Here is a 14,487-nt window from a genome sequence, read left to right as displayed (position 1 = left end):
AAGAATTGATGATTTCCCTAAGATAGGGCCCAAGGGTTATCAAAGACTTAGAGAATTGAGTGATTTATTGATAGAGTTACAGGTCGCCCAGAAGGAAGGTCACTTGGCTGGATTGGCATTCTTAGACACTGCTAGGGATGTCAATCCAATAGTACAAAAACTTCCTTACAATCTTCAAGAAAGGTGGATTATACATGGTTCACGGTATAAACAAATTCATAACGTACCATTCCCTCCTTTTACTGTATTTGTTGAGTTTGTCACCCAACAAGCCAAGATCAGAAATGACCCTAGTTTTGATTTCACTCTGTCATGTTCCACTACCCCTGGTGTCAAACCCAGTAAGACACCCGTGGCAGTCCATAAAACTGATATTGATTCCACAGGTCCTCCACACAGGACAACTAAGCCCCCTACGGAAGAGAGCAAACCTCAGGATGTCAGTAAGCAGTGTCCTCTACACAGGAAACCACATCCTCTACTAAAGTGCAGAGCCTTCAGGGAGAAGACTTTAGAGGATCGCAAAGGTTTCCTCAAGGAAAACAACATCTGCTTCAAATGCTGTGCTACAACCTCTCACTTCGCCAGGAACTGTAGAGCTAGCGTGAAATGTGCAGAATGCAGCAGCACAGATCACAATACAGCTTTGCATCCTGGACCATCTCCAGGAGTGTTGTCACAGGCAGAGGAGCACGATGAGAAGCAGAAGAACACCGAAGAAGACACCCCTGCGGTCATCGCTCAATGTACGGAGATCTGTAAGGGCCCCACGGGAGGAAGATCCTGCTCAAAAATCTGCCTTGTCCGAGTCTATCCAACAGGCCACAGAGACAAAGCGCTCAAGATATATGCAATCCTAGATGACCAAAGTAATAGGTCTTTAGCCAGGTCCATCTTCTTTGACAACTTCAACATTGTAGGCCCCGGTTCTCCCTACTCCCTTAGGACATGTTCAGGTACCGTCGAGACGGCGGGGAGGAAAGCAACCGGATACAAAGTGGAGTCCATGGATGGCCAGACCTGTCTGTCACTACCGACCATCCTGGAGTGCAACCAGATTCCTGACAACAGGTCTGAGATACCTTCACCAGAGGTGGCAACGTATCACCCCCACCTGAAGCGTATAGCCCACCTGATACCTGAGTTGGAACCAGAAGCGCCAATAGCTTTATTTCTGGGAAGAGATATACTACGAGTCCACAAGACTAGAGAATATATCAACGGCTCACGGAATGCTCCATACGCGCAGAGGCAAGACCTTGGATGGGTCATTGTAGGAGATGTCTGTCTAGGAGGAGCACACAAGCCGGTCTCAGTCAACAGTATGCTTACCAGCACACTAGAAAATGGACGTCCATCTCTCTTCCAGCCGTGTCACAATAGTCTGCTGGTAAAGGAACTACCGAGCAGCACTCCCCTACCTTGCCCTTTCTCAGTTCCTATCAACGAAGACCACGCCTGTGAAGGTGAACAAGACCACATAGGATGTACAGTCTTCCACAGGACGAAGGAAGACAACAAGGTAGCAATGTCTATAGAAGACAAGATATTCCTGGACATCATGGACGAACAAATAGTCAAGGATACGTCGAATAGTTGGGTCGCACCTCTACCATTTCGACCTCAGAGGAGACGCCTACCCAACAACAAGGAATTGGTCTACAGCAGATTCATCTCCCTAAGACACAAGCTTCAGAAGTCACCTGAGACGAAGGAACATTTCTTTGCCTTCATGGGAAAGATATTCCAGAACAACCACGCAGAGATTGCACCTGCACTTCGACACGGAGAGGAGTGTTGGTACCTGCCCATCTTCGGAGTGTACCATCCTAAGAAGCCAGGTCAAATTAGAGTGGTATTCGACTCAAGTGCCAAATGCGAAGACGTGTCATTGAATGATGTCTTACTGTCGGGCCCAGACCTCAACAACAGACTTCTGGAAGTATTACTCTGTTTCCGTAGAGATTCAGTGGCATTTATGGCTGACATACAACAGATGTTCCACTGTTTTCTCGTCAAAGAGGAACACAGAAACTACCTGAGGTTCTTCTGGTACCGTGACAACGACCCGGACGAAGACATCGCAGAGTACCGGATGCGGGTACGCATCTTTGGGAACAGTCCTTCCCCAGCGGTCGCAATCTACGGCCTCCGACATTCTGCCAAAAAGAGTGAAGAAGAGTATGGCTCGGATGTCAGGTCCTTTGTGGAAAAGGATATTTACGTGGATGACTGTTTGAAGTCCACACCGACAAGTGAGGCCGCAATCAGTCTACTAAAGAGGACTCGTGACATGCTCGCTCAGTCTAACCTAAGGTTACACAAGATTTCTTCCAAGAGCCGAGAGTTGATGGAAGCCTTTCCCTCTGAAGACAATTCCAGCGATCTAAAGGATTTAGACCTCAGCATCGACCCCCTTCCCATGCAGCGGAGCCTTGGATTGCTGTGGGACCTGAAGACAGATACCTTCACCTTTCAGATCAGCAAGGATGAGAAACCCTTCACGCGTAGAGGAGTTCTTTCCTTCGTGAATAGTTTATACGACCCCTTGGGGTTCGTAGCTCCAGTAACCATCCAAGGGAAGCTGATGCTCAGGGACTTCACCCAAGACACTACTGATTGGGATGATCCACTTCCAGCGGGAAAGGCTGACCTGTGGGCAGAGTGGAGGAAGTCTCTTGAAGCCCTGACCAACCTTCGTGTGAAACGACCGTATGCTCCTGTGCCATCCACAGAGGTGAAAACGCGAACACTTTGTATTTTCTGTGATGCATCAGTCAAAGCGATTGCAGCAGTAGCGTACCTCAAATCCACAGACGTAAGCGGACAATGCCATATCGGGTTCGTTATGAGCCGGACGAAATTGGCGCCACTTTGTGAACACACGATACCCAGACTGGAACTCTGTGCTACTGTCCTCGCAGTTGAGTTGGCCGAACTGATCTCGGATGCGATGAGCCTGAAGATCAAGGATGCAGAGTTCTACACCGATAGCAAGGTGGTACTGGGGTACATCTGTAACGAGACACGACGCTTCTACGTCTACGTCAGCAACCGGGTACTTCGGGTAAGAAGATCCACCGACCCTCATCAGTGGCACTACATACCTACTCACCACAATCCTGCGGACCACGCGACTAGATCCATTGCACCCAGTCATCTTAAGGACACTTCATGGTTCACAGGTCCTACCTCTTTGTACCGTTCGATGTCCCGCATCAGCAGGCCCAAAACTTTCGAACTAGTGGGTCCAGACGCAGACGAAGAGATCCAACCTCAAGTGTCTGCTCTACATACAGAGATTTCAAGCTGCCACCTCGAATCTCACCGGTTCAGCAGGTTCTCCACCTGGAAGTCACTTGTTCGAGCTATAGCTTGTCTATTTTATGTAACCCAGTCCTACAAGACAGCACTTTCTAGTGATTCTGGAGATCCATCCATCCTTACTCCTGCAATGTGACTCACACAGAAAACCTGTGTCCCGAAAGCTCCACTCGGAGAATTCAATGACAAAGACCTCTACAGACGTCAATGGAGGCAAGTACAAAGCGTGTCCAACGTCTTCTGGGATAGATGGAGGAAACAGTATCTCTCCACTCTGCAAACCAGGACAAAGTGGCAGAAAGACCGCCCAAACATTCAATCTGGCGATGTCGTACTCGTCAAAGACAGTCAGTCACATCGGAACGAGTGGCCACTTGGCCTAGTCATTAAGACCCTTCACAGTAAAGATGGGAAAGTACGGAAAGTAGAGGTCAGAGTGTGCAAGCTTGGGGAGAACAAACTGTTCCTCAGGCCCGTTACCGAGCTTGTATTATTATTTTCCCCAAAAGAACCTAATTGTGGCATCTGTTGACGCCAAGTGGGGAGTGTTCTGCCCATCTTATTGTGCAGAAAGTTAATTATCTTGTAATTCAAGTTGTGGCCACTGGAGGTCATCAGTTGCCTACTTTTCATGTTGTTTACCAATCTTTCACTTAGAACAGCAGTGTCTTCTGGGTAAGTTCCGCCCTCATTCTTTTTGTGGAAGACAAGCTTCAGTAGCCATTTTCCCCTGGTCTGGAGAGAAGCACACGTGCTCCTGTCTCGCTTACTTTCTTACCCCTGTCCTAACGGATCTCGGTACGTTTATAAAGGTTTAATGCATCTTATGTTTGTGTTAGTATTTAAGCCTTATGCAGCTCCTATAGTCAGATATAGTTAGGCAGATGTGCTTTGCAGCTTGCAGTTAGGTTAATGTGTACTCTGCATTTAGATAGATGCATTCTTGTATAGAATAGGGCAGTGCTGTTAGAATTACTGTGTAATGCACTCTGTATGATTTCTGCTGTAATGTCCCAGTTATTTATGTCATTGCACCCTGTATGTGCATATAATGAAATGCTGTTATTCTTTACAGTCTTTCACCAGTCATCCACTATGATCAGTCATCCACTATGATTATTCACTGAACATCCTCTTTGTACATCAACATCATTCACTATTCGATCATCTACTATGAATACTGTCCACTATTGTTGTTCAACGTTATAGTTTTGGTTATCATCACCCTAATAAATAAGACTTAAGCATCAACACAGTCTGTTTACTGGGATGTGGATGAAGGTTTAGCCGTATGTTGGAATCCACACAGCATCCTACGTGGAGGAAGACAGAACAGTTACAAACTATTTTTCATCCCTTATCGATGTTCTCCCTCAACTGTCATTCCCATTTGATTACTGGGCATCCAAATTAGACACCTGGCCAGAATTGGCAGAATATGCATTGTAGGAGCTAGCTTGCCCGGCAGCTAGTGTCCTATCAGAAAGAGTATTCAGTGCTGCAGGTTCAATATTAACCGAAAAAAGGACTCGTCTGGCTACCCAAAATGCTGATGATCTAACCTTCATTAAAATGAACCACAAATGGATTTCGAATTCTTTTGCTCCACCTTGCCCAGCTGACACCTAGCTTTCCTATGAAAAGGTCTTGCTTGTGGACTACTCTGACTGACTTTTCCAATCTTGTAATTTGCAGCAGCTGTTTGTCCAGCATACGACATGTTTACACCACCCTAAATGGCCAAACTCCCCCCACGGGGCAGTGGTCTCGCCACTTGGCGCAAGCACCCGTGAGAGTGCAGTTTGTCTGAAGAGGTGGGTGTACCCGCTTTTGGTCAACGGCACTGCCACTGGGTCCCTCATAGTACAATAAAGTGTCTCTGGCGGTGGTGGTGCGCACCCAATGTCAGACACACCATTGTAACATGAGGGGCCCTGTGTTAGGGGTCGAGTTCCCGCTTCTGCACAGGGGGAATCTCGAGCCATCTCTGCTGCGGTCTCCCATTCGTATCCAGCCGCAGTGGAGTCTGCTCAGCAGAGACGTCGGCCCCAGCGTCTTGCTCAATCTCACTCTGTTCTAAGAGTTGCTGCTGCTTCTCCAGCTTCTGCCATTAAAGTCAGTGCTGGTCAGCAGCGAGCAGACTTCTCTGGGACTAAGTCCTTGTCTGCACACACTGAGCATGCCCAGGGCAAGATCTCCCGTTGGAGATCGAGGGTCATGTGGTCAGGCTCTGTGCCACATTCCATTGGTCCTTTTGGCAGGTCTTGGAAGGGCAAAAGTTCTGTAGCCACTTCCTGTCCTGCAACTATATAAACTGCGCATGACCGCACGGCCATGCGCTAGTATTGTTTTGAAATTATATGTGTGTGTGTAGATGTCGATGGATGAAAGCTCCTAAATATCCCTCCCTAGAGTTGTTGACTGCTCGCGGATGTTGGTAGCTATCTAGCGCCCGACTAACCATCTGTGCAATACACACATTACAGCGTCCTGTTGCTGTGTCCGCCTGTACGGCACCGTGCTCTTGTCTAGCGCTTTCCATACCCAAGCCGGGGTGGTTAGTGGTGTCCGTCACTGCGGCATTGCTCGCACTTCTGTGCCTATAATTAACTATTCAGTTTCCTTACACACCCAGTTGCGGTGTAGTGCCAGCAAGGGTCTAATCGAACTTCAATCCCAGTTGGGGTAAAGTTCGCTGACTACTTGCTCGCGCTTTATGTGCGGTACCGCGGTCCTGTGACGTAACAGTATTGCTTCCTCCACGCTGGGTGAGGTTGAACCCACGTGTGTGTACTTTAGAGTACCGCCATATAGTCTGCAATTTACTAGCAGCAGGTTTTCACCTGTACGGTGGACCCCGGACTGCGAACGCATCCATATCCTCTTTCTTAGTGCGTTCCGTCAGTCTAACACCCTGGGCCTGTACCGCCGGCCACAAGAGAGTTCCCCCCCAGCTCAAACATTGCTCTACCACTTGCAAAATTATCTCTCACAGTTCCACCAATGTTTAGTCTATGCGCTGACATCCTTCAATGCCTGGCACTGACAATACCATTGTGTTGACATGTATGATGGTACTTAGCATAGTCAGGGGCAGTGTCCTATATTTACACCAGTACATACTTTGCGCCAAATTACTAGGTCTGAAACTCAGCAGAGGAGCCCACCCCTGTACGTAAGTATTCCACCCTTTTGTGTTTTGGTTTTGGTGTAATGCGAGACATTAACATCTATTTATTTTTTGGGAGTACTAACTGGCACACACTCATTAAAATCGGCCTCCGCTGAAAACACCAATGCTGCCTGTGTACCCCTGCAAGAGAATCCCAAGTGTCTCCAGCCCACTTTTGTTATGTTAGGCCTACTACGCCTGTCTGCGGTCCCTCCTTCCAATAGTCCTCCACTGACCAGGCCACTGCTGCCCGTGTACCCCTGGAAACAATTTTAAAGTGCCTACAGCCTAATTTTGTTATGTTAGGCCTACTAAGCCTGTCTGTGGTCCCTCCATCCAATAGTCCTCCACTGACCACACTACTGCTGCCCGTGTACCCCTGGAAGCTATTTTAAAGTGCCTACAGCCAACTTTTGTTCTGTTAGGCCTACTAAGCCTGTCTGCGGTCACTCCTTCCAATAGTCCTCCACTGACCACACCACTGCTGCCCGTGTACCCCTGGAAGCTATTTTAAAGTGCCTACAGCCTACTTTTGTTATATTAGGCCTACACGCCTGTCTGCGGTCCCTCCTTCCAATACTCCTACACTGACCAGACCACTGCTGCCCGTGTACCCCTGGAACCAATTTTAAAGTGCCTACAGCCTAATTTTGTTATGTTAGGCCTACTACGCCTGTATGCAGTCCCTCCTTCCACTAGTCCTCCACTGACCAGACCACTGCTGCCCGTGTACCCCTGGAAGCAATTTTAAAGTGCCTACAGCCTAATTTTGTTATGTTAGGCCTACTACGCCTGTCTGCGGTGCCTCCTTCCAATACTCCTCCACTGACCAGACCACTGCTGCCCGTGTACCCCTGGAACCAATTTTAAAGTGCCTACAGCCTAATTTTGTTATGTTAGGCCTTCTACGCCTGTCTGCGGTCCCTCCTTCCACTAGTCCTCCACTGACCAGACCACTGCTGCCCGTGTACCCCTGGAACCAATTTTAAAGTGCCTACAGCCTAATTTTGTTATGTTAGGCCTACTACGCCTGTCTGCGGTCCCTCCTTCCACTAGTCCTCCACTGACCAGACCACTGCTGCCCGTGAACCCCTGGAACCAATTTTAAAGTGCCTACAGCCTAATTTTGTTATGTTAAGCCTACTACGCCTGTCTGCGGTCCCTCCTTCCACTAGTCCTCCACTGACCACACCACTGCTGCCCGTGTACCCCTGGAAGCTATTTTAAAGTGACTACAGCCAAATTTTGTTGTTAGGCCTAATAAGCCTGTCTGCGGTCACTCCTACCAATAGTCCTCCACTGACCACACCAATGCTGCCCGTGTACCCCTGGAAGCTATTTTAAAGTGCCTACAGCCAACTTTTGTTATGTTAGGCCTACTAAGCCTGTCTGCGGTCCCTCCTTCCAATAGTCCTCCACTGACCACACCACTGCTGCCCGTGTACCCCTGGAAGCTATTTTAAAGTGCCTACAGCCAACTTTTGTTATGTTAGGCCTACTAAGCCTGTCTGCGGTCACTCCTTCCAATAGTCCTCCACTGACCACACCAATGCTGCCCGTGTACCCCTGGAAGCTATTTTAAAGTGCCTACAGCCAACTTTTGTTCTGTTAGGCCTACTAAGCCTGTCTGCGGTCACTCCTTCCAATAGTCCTCCACTGACCACACCACTGCTGCCCGTGTACCCCTGGAAGCTATTTTAAAGTGCCTACAGCCTACATTTGTTATATTAGGCCTACACGCCTGTCTGTGGTCCCTCCTTCCAATACTCCTACACTGACCAGACCACTGCTGCCCGTGTACCCCTGGAACCAATTTTAAAGTGCCTACAGCCTAATTTTGTTATGTTAGGCCTACTACGCCTGTATGCAGTCCCTCCTTCCACTAGTCCTCCACTGACCAGACCACTGCTGCCCGTGTACCCCTGGAAGCAATTTTAAAGTGCCTACAGCCTAATTTTGTTATGTTAGGCCTACTACGCCTGTCTGCGGTGCCTCCTTCCAATACTCCTCCACTGACCAGACCACTGCTGCCCGTGTACCCCTGGAACCAATTTTAAAGTGCCTACAGCCTAATTTTGTTATGTTAGGCCTTCTACGCCTGTCTGCGGTCCCTCCTTCCACTAGTCCTCCACTGACCAGACCACTGCTGCCCGTGTACCCCTGGAACCAATTTTAAAGTGCCTACAGCCTAATTTTGTTATGTTAGGCCTACTACGCCTGTCTGCGGTCCCTCCTTCCACTAGTCCTCCACTGACCAGACCACTGCTGCCCGTGAACCCCTGGAACCAATTTTAAAGTGCCTACAGCCTAATTTTGTTATGTTAAGCCTACTACGCCTGTCTGCGGTCCCTCCTTCCACTAGTCCTCCACTTACCACACCACTGCTGCCCGTGTACCCCTGGAAGCTATTTTAAAGTGACTACAGCCAAATTTTGTTGTTAGGCCTAATAAGCCTGTCTGCGGTCACTCCTACCAATAGTCCTCCACTGACCACACCAATGCTGCCCGTGTACACCTGGAAGCTATTTTAAAGTGCCTACAGCCAACTTTTGTTATGTTAGGCCTACTAAGCCTGTCTGCGGTCCCTCCTTCCAATAGTCCTCCACTGACCACACCACTGCTGCCCGTGTACCCCTGGAAGCTATTTTAAAGTGCCTACAGCCAACTTTTGTTATGTTAGGCCTACTAAGCCTGTCTGCGGTCACTCCTTCCAATAGTCCTCCACTGACCACACCAATGCTGCCCGTGTACCCCTGGAAGCTATTTTAAAGTGCCAACAGCCAACTTTTGTTATGTTAGGCCTACTAAGCCTGTCTGCGGTCACTCCTTCCAATAGTCCTTCACTGACCACACCACTGCTGCCCGTGTACCCCTGGAAGCTATTTTAAAATGCCTATAGCCAACTTTTGTTATGTTAGGCCTACTAAGCCTGTCTGCGGTCCCTCCTTCCAATACTCCTCCACTGGCCAGACCACTGCTGTCCGTGTACCCCTGGAAGCAATTTTAAAGTGCCTACAGCCTAATTTTGTTATGTTAGGCCTACTACGCCTGTCTGCGGTCCCTCCGTCCACTAGTCCTCCACTGACCAGACCACTGCTGCCCGTGTACCCCTGGAAGCAATTTTAAAGTGCCTACAGCCTAATTTTGTTATGTTAGGCCTACTACGCCTGTCTGCGGTCCCTCCTTCCACTAGTCCTCCACTGACCAGACAACTGCTGCCCGTGAACCCCTGGAACCAATTTTAAAGTGCCTACAGCCTAATTTTGTTATGTTAGGCCTACTACGCCTGTCTGCGGTCCCTCCTTCCACTAGTCCTCCACTGACCACACCACTGCTGCCCGTGTACCCCTGGAAGCTATTTTAAAGTGAATACAGCCAACTTTTGTTATGTTAGGCCTACTAAGCCTGTCTGCGGTCACTTCTTCCAATTGTCCTCCACTGACCAGACCACTGCTGCCCGTGTACCCCTGGAACCAATTTTAAAGTGCCTACATCCGATTTTTGTTATGTTAGGCCTACTAAGCCTGTCTGCAGTCCCTCCTTCCACTAGTCCTCCACTGACCGGACTACTGCTGCCCGTGCACCCCTGGAACCTTTTTTAAAGTGCCTACTACCTGTGTCTGTCTGCGCCACTCAATACAGCTGTCCTCCTTTTAAAAAAGCTGAGCGTTAATAGTCTGGTTTTCAGCCTATAGGAATTTGAATACTGCATTGGGGCTACTTCTTCGCTAGGGCCTACTAACGGTGTCTTCAGCTCCAAGGTGTTCCCTAGGTTTCCTCTCCATTGCTTCGATCTTCTGGCTCTCGTTTAGTAGTTGTTGAAAACAACACTGCATTAGGCCTACAAGTTGGGTCTGGGGTGTAGAGACGGTGTCTTCCACTCCAAGGTGTTCCCCAGGTTTCCTCTCCATTGCTTCGATCTTCTGGCTCTCGTTTAGTAGTTGTTGAAAACAACACTGCATTAGGCCTACAAGTTGGGTCTGGGGTGTAGAGACGGTGTGTTCCACTCCAAGGTGTTCCCCAGGTTTCCTCTCCATTGCTTCGATCTTCTGGCTCTCGTTTAGTAGTTGTTGAAAACAACACTGCATTAGGCCTACAAGTTGGGTCTGGGGTGTAGAGACGGTGTCTTCCACTCCAAGGTGTTCCCCAGGTTTCCTCTCCATTGCTTCGATCTTCTGGCTCTCGTTTAGTAGTTGTTGAAAACAACACTGCATTAGGCCTACAAGTTGGGTCTGGGGTGTAGAGACGGTGTCTTCCACTCCAAGGTGTTCCCCAGGTTGCCTCTCCATTGCTTCGATCTTCTGGCTCTCGTTTAGTAGTTGTTGAAAACAACACTGCATTAGGCCTACAAGTTGGGTCTGGGGTGTAGAGACGGTGTCTTCCACTCCAAGGTGTTCCCCAGGTTTCCTCTCCATTGCTTCGATCTTATGGCTCTCGTTTAGTAGTTGTTGAAAACAACACTGCATTAGGCCTACAAGTTGGGTCTGGGGTGTAGAGACGGTGTCTTCCACTCCAAGGTGTTCCCCAGGTTTCCTCTCCATTGCTTCGATCTTCTGGCTCTCGTTTAGTAGTTGTTGAAAACAACACTGCATTAGGCCTACAAGTTGGGTCTGGGGTGTAGAGACGGTGTGTTCCACTCCAAGGTGTTCCCCAGGTTTCCTCTCCATTGCTTCGATCTTCTGGCTCTCGTTTAGTAGTTGTTGAAAACAACACTGCATTAGGCCTACAAGTTGGGTCTGGGGTGTAGAGACGGTGTCTTCCACTCCAAGGTGTTCCCCAGGTTTCCTCTCCATTGCTTCGATCTTCTGGCTCTCGTTTAGTAGTTGTTGAAAACAACACTGCATTAGGCCTACAAGTTGGGTCTGGGGTGTAGAGACGGTGTCTTCCACTCCAAGGTGTTCCCCAGGTTTCCTCTCCATTGCTTCGATCTTCTGGCTCTCGTTTAGTAGTTGTTGAAAACAACACTGCATTAGGCCTACAAGTTGGGTCTGGGTCGTAGAGACGGTGTCTGCCGCTCCAAGGTGTTCTCCAGGTTGCCACATAATCGAAGCTGCATAGAGCCTATTTTGTAATTTTACGCCTACAAAGTCTTTCTGCGGTCCCTCCTTCCAATTATCCTCCACTGAGCACAACAATGCAGACCGTGTACCCATGTAACCTTTTTTAAACCAGCGTCGAGCCAACTTTGTGGTTTAAGACCTACTTGTAGTGTCTGGCTGCGCCACTCAATACAGCTGTCCTCTTTACAAAAAATGACCTACAATTATCTGGTTTTCAGCCTATCGGAATTTTAAAACTGCAGTGGGCCTACTAGTTGGGTTGGGGCCTTCTATCTGTGTCTGCCGCTCCTTGCTGTTCTCCTACAGTGAACAAAGCTGTGCCGCCTGTTTACTACTGTTGCCAATTTTGAACTGCATTTAGACTACTTATTGATTTGGGCCTACTCTCTGTGTCAGCCTCTCATTCCAGTTGTTCTCCACTGAACAAAACAATGCCCCCTGGTTAGTCCTGTTACCAATTTTGAACTGCATTTAGCCCACTTTATTCTTTGGGCCATATCTGTTTCCCCCTCATCCTGCCCATTGCCCAGCCAGTGGTAGATGAGTCTGCTGGTACATTGACCCATAACGCAACATTCCCCGTGCACACTACACTGCAAGATTGTGACCCTGCTGAAAGTCAGGTCCCCCTTCCCGCATACCATACCACCTTACACGGAGACAAAGAGGAAGGTGCAGATGAAGATGCAGGTTCCTTCATCAGGTGGGGGGAGGAATACTCGTTGGCGACGTCACTGGCACAGGGCCCCTCATAGTACGCAAAAGTGTTGCTGCCGGTGGGAGGCGCCCCCGCCGTGCAAACACACCGCTGTACTTTGAGGGGCCCTGTGCCAGTGCCAATGCCAACGAGTGGGCCCCCCTGCTTGCTCAGGATCACAGCACTTGCAAAGTTGAAATACTTACCTCTCCCTGCTCCACTGCCGTGACGTGGTCCAGATTTACTGGGCCCACTAATTACTTGAACCAGCCCTACCCCCCACAACTTTAGTCAAATGACCCCCATTTTCAAATGCCTTACTATTATTATAAGCTAAATTAAGATTGACAAGCTTCAGTAACAAGAATGGATGTTTTTGCCATTAAAATGGGCTCTGAACATGTTTTCCTGGCCTCCACTCACTGCCGACTATGCTCCCCCATTGACTTGCATTGGGTTTCGTGTTTCTGTCGACCCCTGACTTTTCGCGATAATCGGCCGATTCCACTCGACTCGACTTTTGAGATAGTCGGGTTTCGCCAAACCCGACTCGACTCTAAAAAAAGTCAAGGTCGCTCAACCCTAGTCATCCCTGTATTACTTGTACACTGACACTATATAAAGAGCTCCTGTGTATAAAGGCACCGGTGATCACTGTATTACCTGTACACATACACTGCATACTAAATACAGATCTCCTGTGTATAATGGCACTTATGGTGATAGCATTTTTTTTTTATTAATGATCAGTATTGCACTATTCAGTCACAATGTGGTGGTAATGTGTTGTCCAGTCATGGTGTTGCGGTGTTTGTTCCTTGTATGTGCTATTATTCGGTCACTGTGTTGTGGTAATATGTGATCTGTTCATGTTGTGTTGGTATTTGTTCCTTGTATGTAGTTGGTCACCATGTGGTGGTAATATGTGATCTAGACATGCTGCGGTGGTATTTGTCTCTTGTATGTGATATTGTTCAGTCACTGTGGTGGTAATATGTGGTCTGCACATGGTGTGGCGGTATTTGTTCCTTGTAAATAATATTATAGGTCACTATGTGGTGATAATATGGTGTCTGGACAGGCTGTTGTCGTATTTGTCCCTTGTATGCGGTATTATTGGTCATTTGAAAAATTGAAAAATAAATAAAAATATACCTAAATTGTATTGCATATTTTAACAAATGTTTAATAGGTTAGAGTCTAACTTGTCGTCGTGGCAGATTAAAAAAACTTTTTGGCCAAAACAAAAGCTGCTGGCTATATGTGTGATCTGGTGATTGGAACTGTTAATTAGGGTTGAGCGAAATGGATCGGACAATTTCAAAAATTGCCGACTTTTGGCAAAGTCGGGTTTCGTGAAACCCGACCCGATCCTAGTGTGGGATTGGCTATGAGGTCGGCGATCTTCGCACCAAAGTCGCGTTTCGTATGACGCTTTCAGAGCCATTTCTCATCCAATGAAGGTGGACGCAGAGTGTGAGCAGCGTGATGACATAGGTCTCGGTCCCCACCATCTTAGAGAAGGGCATTACAGTGATTGGCTTGCTTTCTGCGGCGTCACAGGGGCTATAAAGGGGTGTGCACGCAGACCACCATCTTACTTCTGCCGATCTTAGCATAGGGAGAGGTTGCTGCAGCTTCATCAGAAGGGATATAGTTAGGGAGGGAAGATTAACCCCGAAACTGCTTGTGCTGTAGCGATTTCCACTGTCCAACACCACCTTTTGCAGGGATAGTGGAGTTTTGTTTTTTGTGCATCAGCGCTGTAGCTTATTAGGCTGCCCTATAAGGCTTCCTGATAGCTGCATTGCTGTTTGTATGCCGTTGTGCAAACCAACTGCTTTCTTAAAAGCAAAAATCCTGTTGCTCCTTTCTGCACAGTTCTCTTGTTTCTTTGTCCACACTTTTGTGTGCAGCACTCCTTTTTATTGCTGCCATACTTGTCCTTTGATCATTGTAGGGAGATTGAAATTGTACTACAGCTCTTGTATTTTTTGATATATCTGCCAGCCACGTTGTGCTACTTACATTGTGTAATGTAACAAACAGGGCATGTTTTTTGCTGCAGTCTTCCTCCCAAAAAAGTGAGATTTAAATTGACAACATGTTTCTATACGTAAGTTCTGTTGGTCGTATATCTGCCAGCCACGTTGTGTCACTTACATTGTGTATTGTAATACACAGGGCTTGTTTTTTTCTGCAGTCTCCCCCCCAAAAAAAGTGAGATTTCAATT

The 14,487-nt window shown here is 48.0% G+C and overlaps 1 long non-coding RNA gene across 1 annotated transcript in view; it reads left to right on the top strand.

Annotated features, from left to right (window-relative positions):
* The first annotated feature begins 3,505 nt into the window (after window positions 1-3,505).
* Window positions 3,506-14,487, top strand: part of LOC138667682 (uncharacterized) — a 43,460-nt gene continuing 32,478 nt past the window's right edge. The window contains exon 1 of the long non-coding RNA XR_011318886.1: window positions 3,506-4,122. This is a non-coding gene — a long non-coding RNA (uncharacterized lncRNA). The remainder of the gene's footprint in view (window positions 4,123-14,487) is intronic.

The sequence above is a fragment of the Ranitomeya imitator genome, chromosome 2 (assembly GCF_032444005.1).
Source record: "Ranitomeya imitator isolate aRanImi1 chromosome 2, aRanImi1.pri, whole genome shotgun sequence".
Lineage (NCBI taxonomy): Eukaryota > Metazoa > Chordata > Amphibia > Anura > Dendrobatidae > Ranitomeya > Ranitomeya imitator.
Note: the sequence above shows the minus strand (reverse complement) of the source record. Positions and strands in the feature narration are given on the sequence as shown.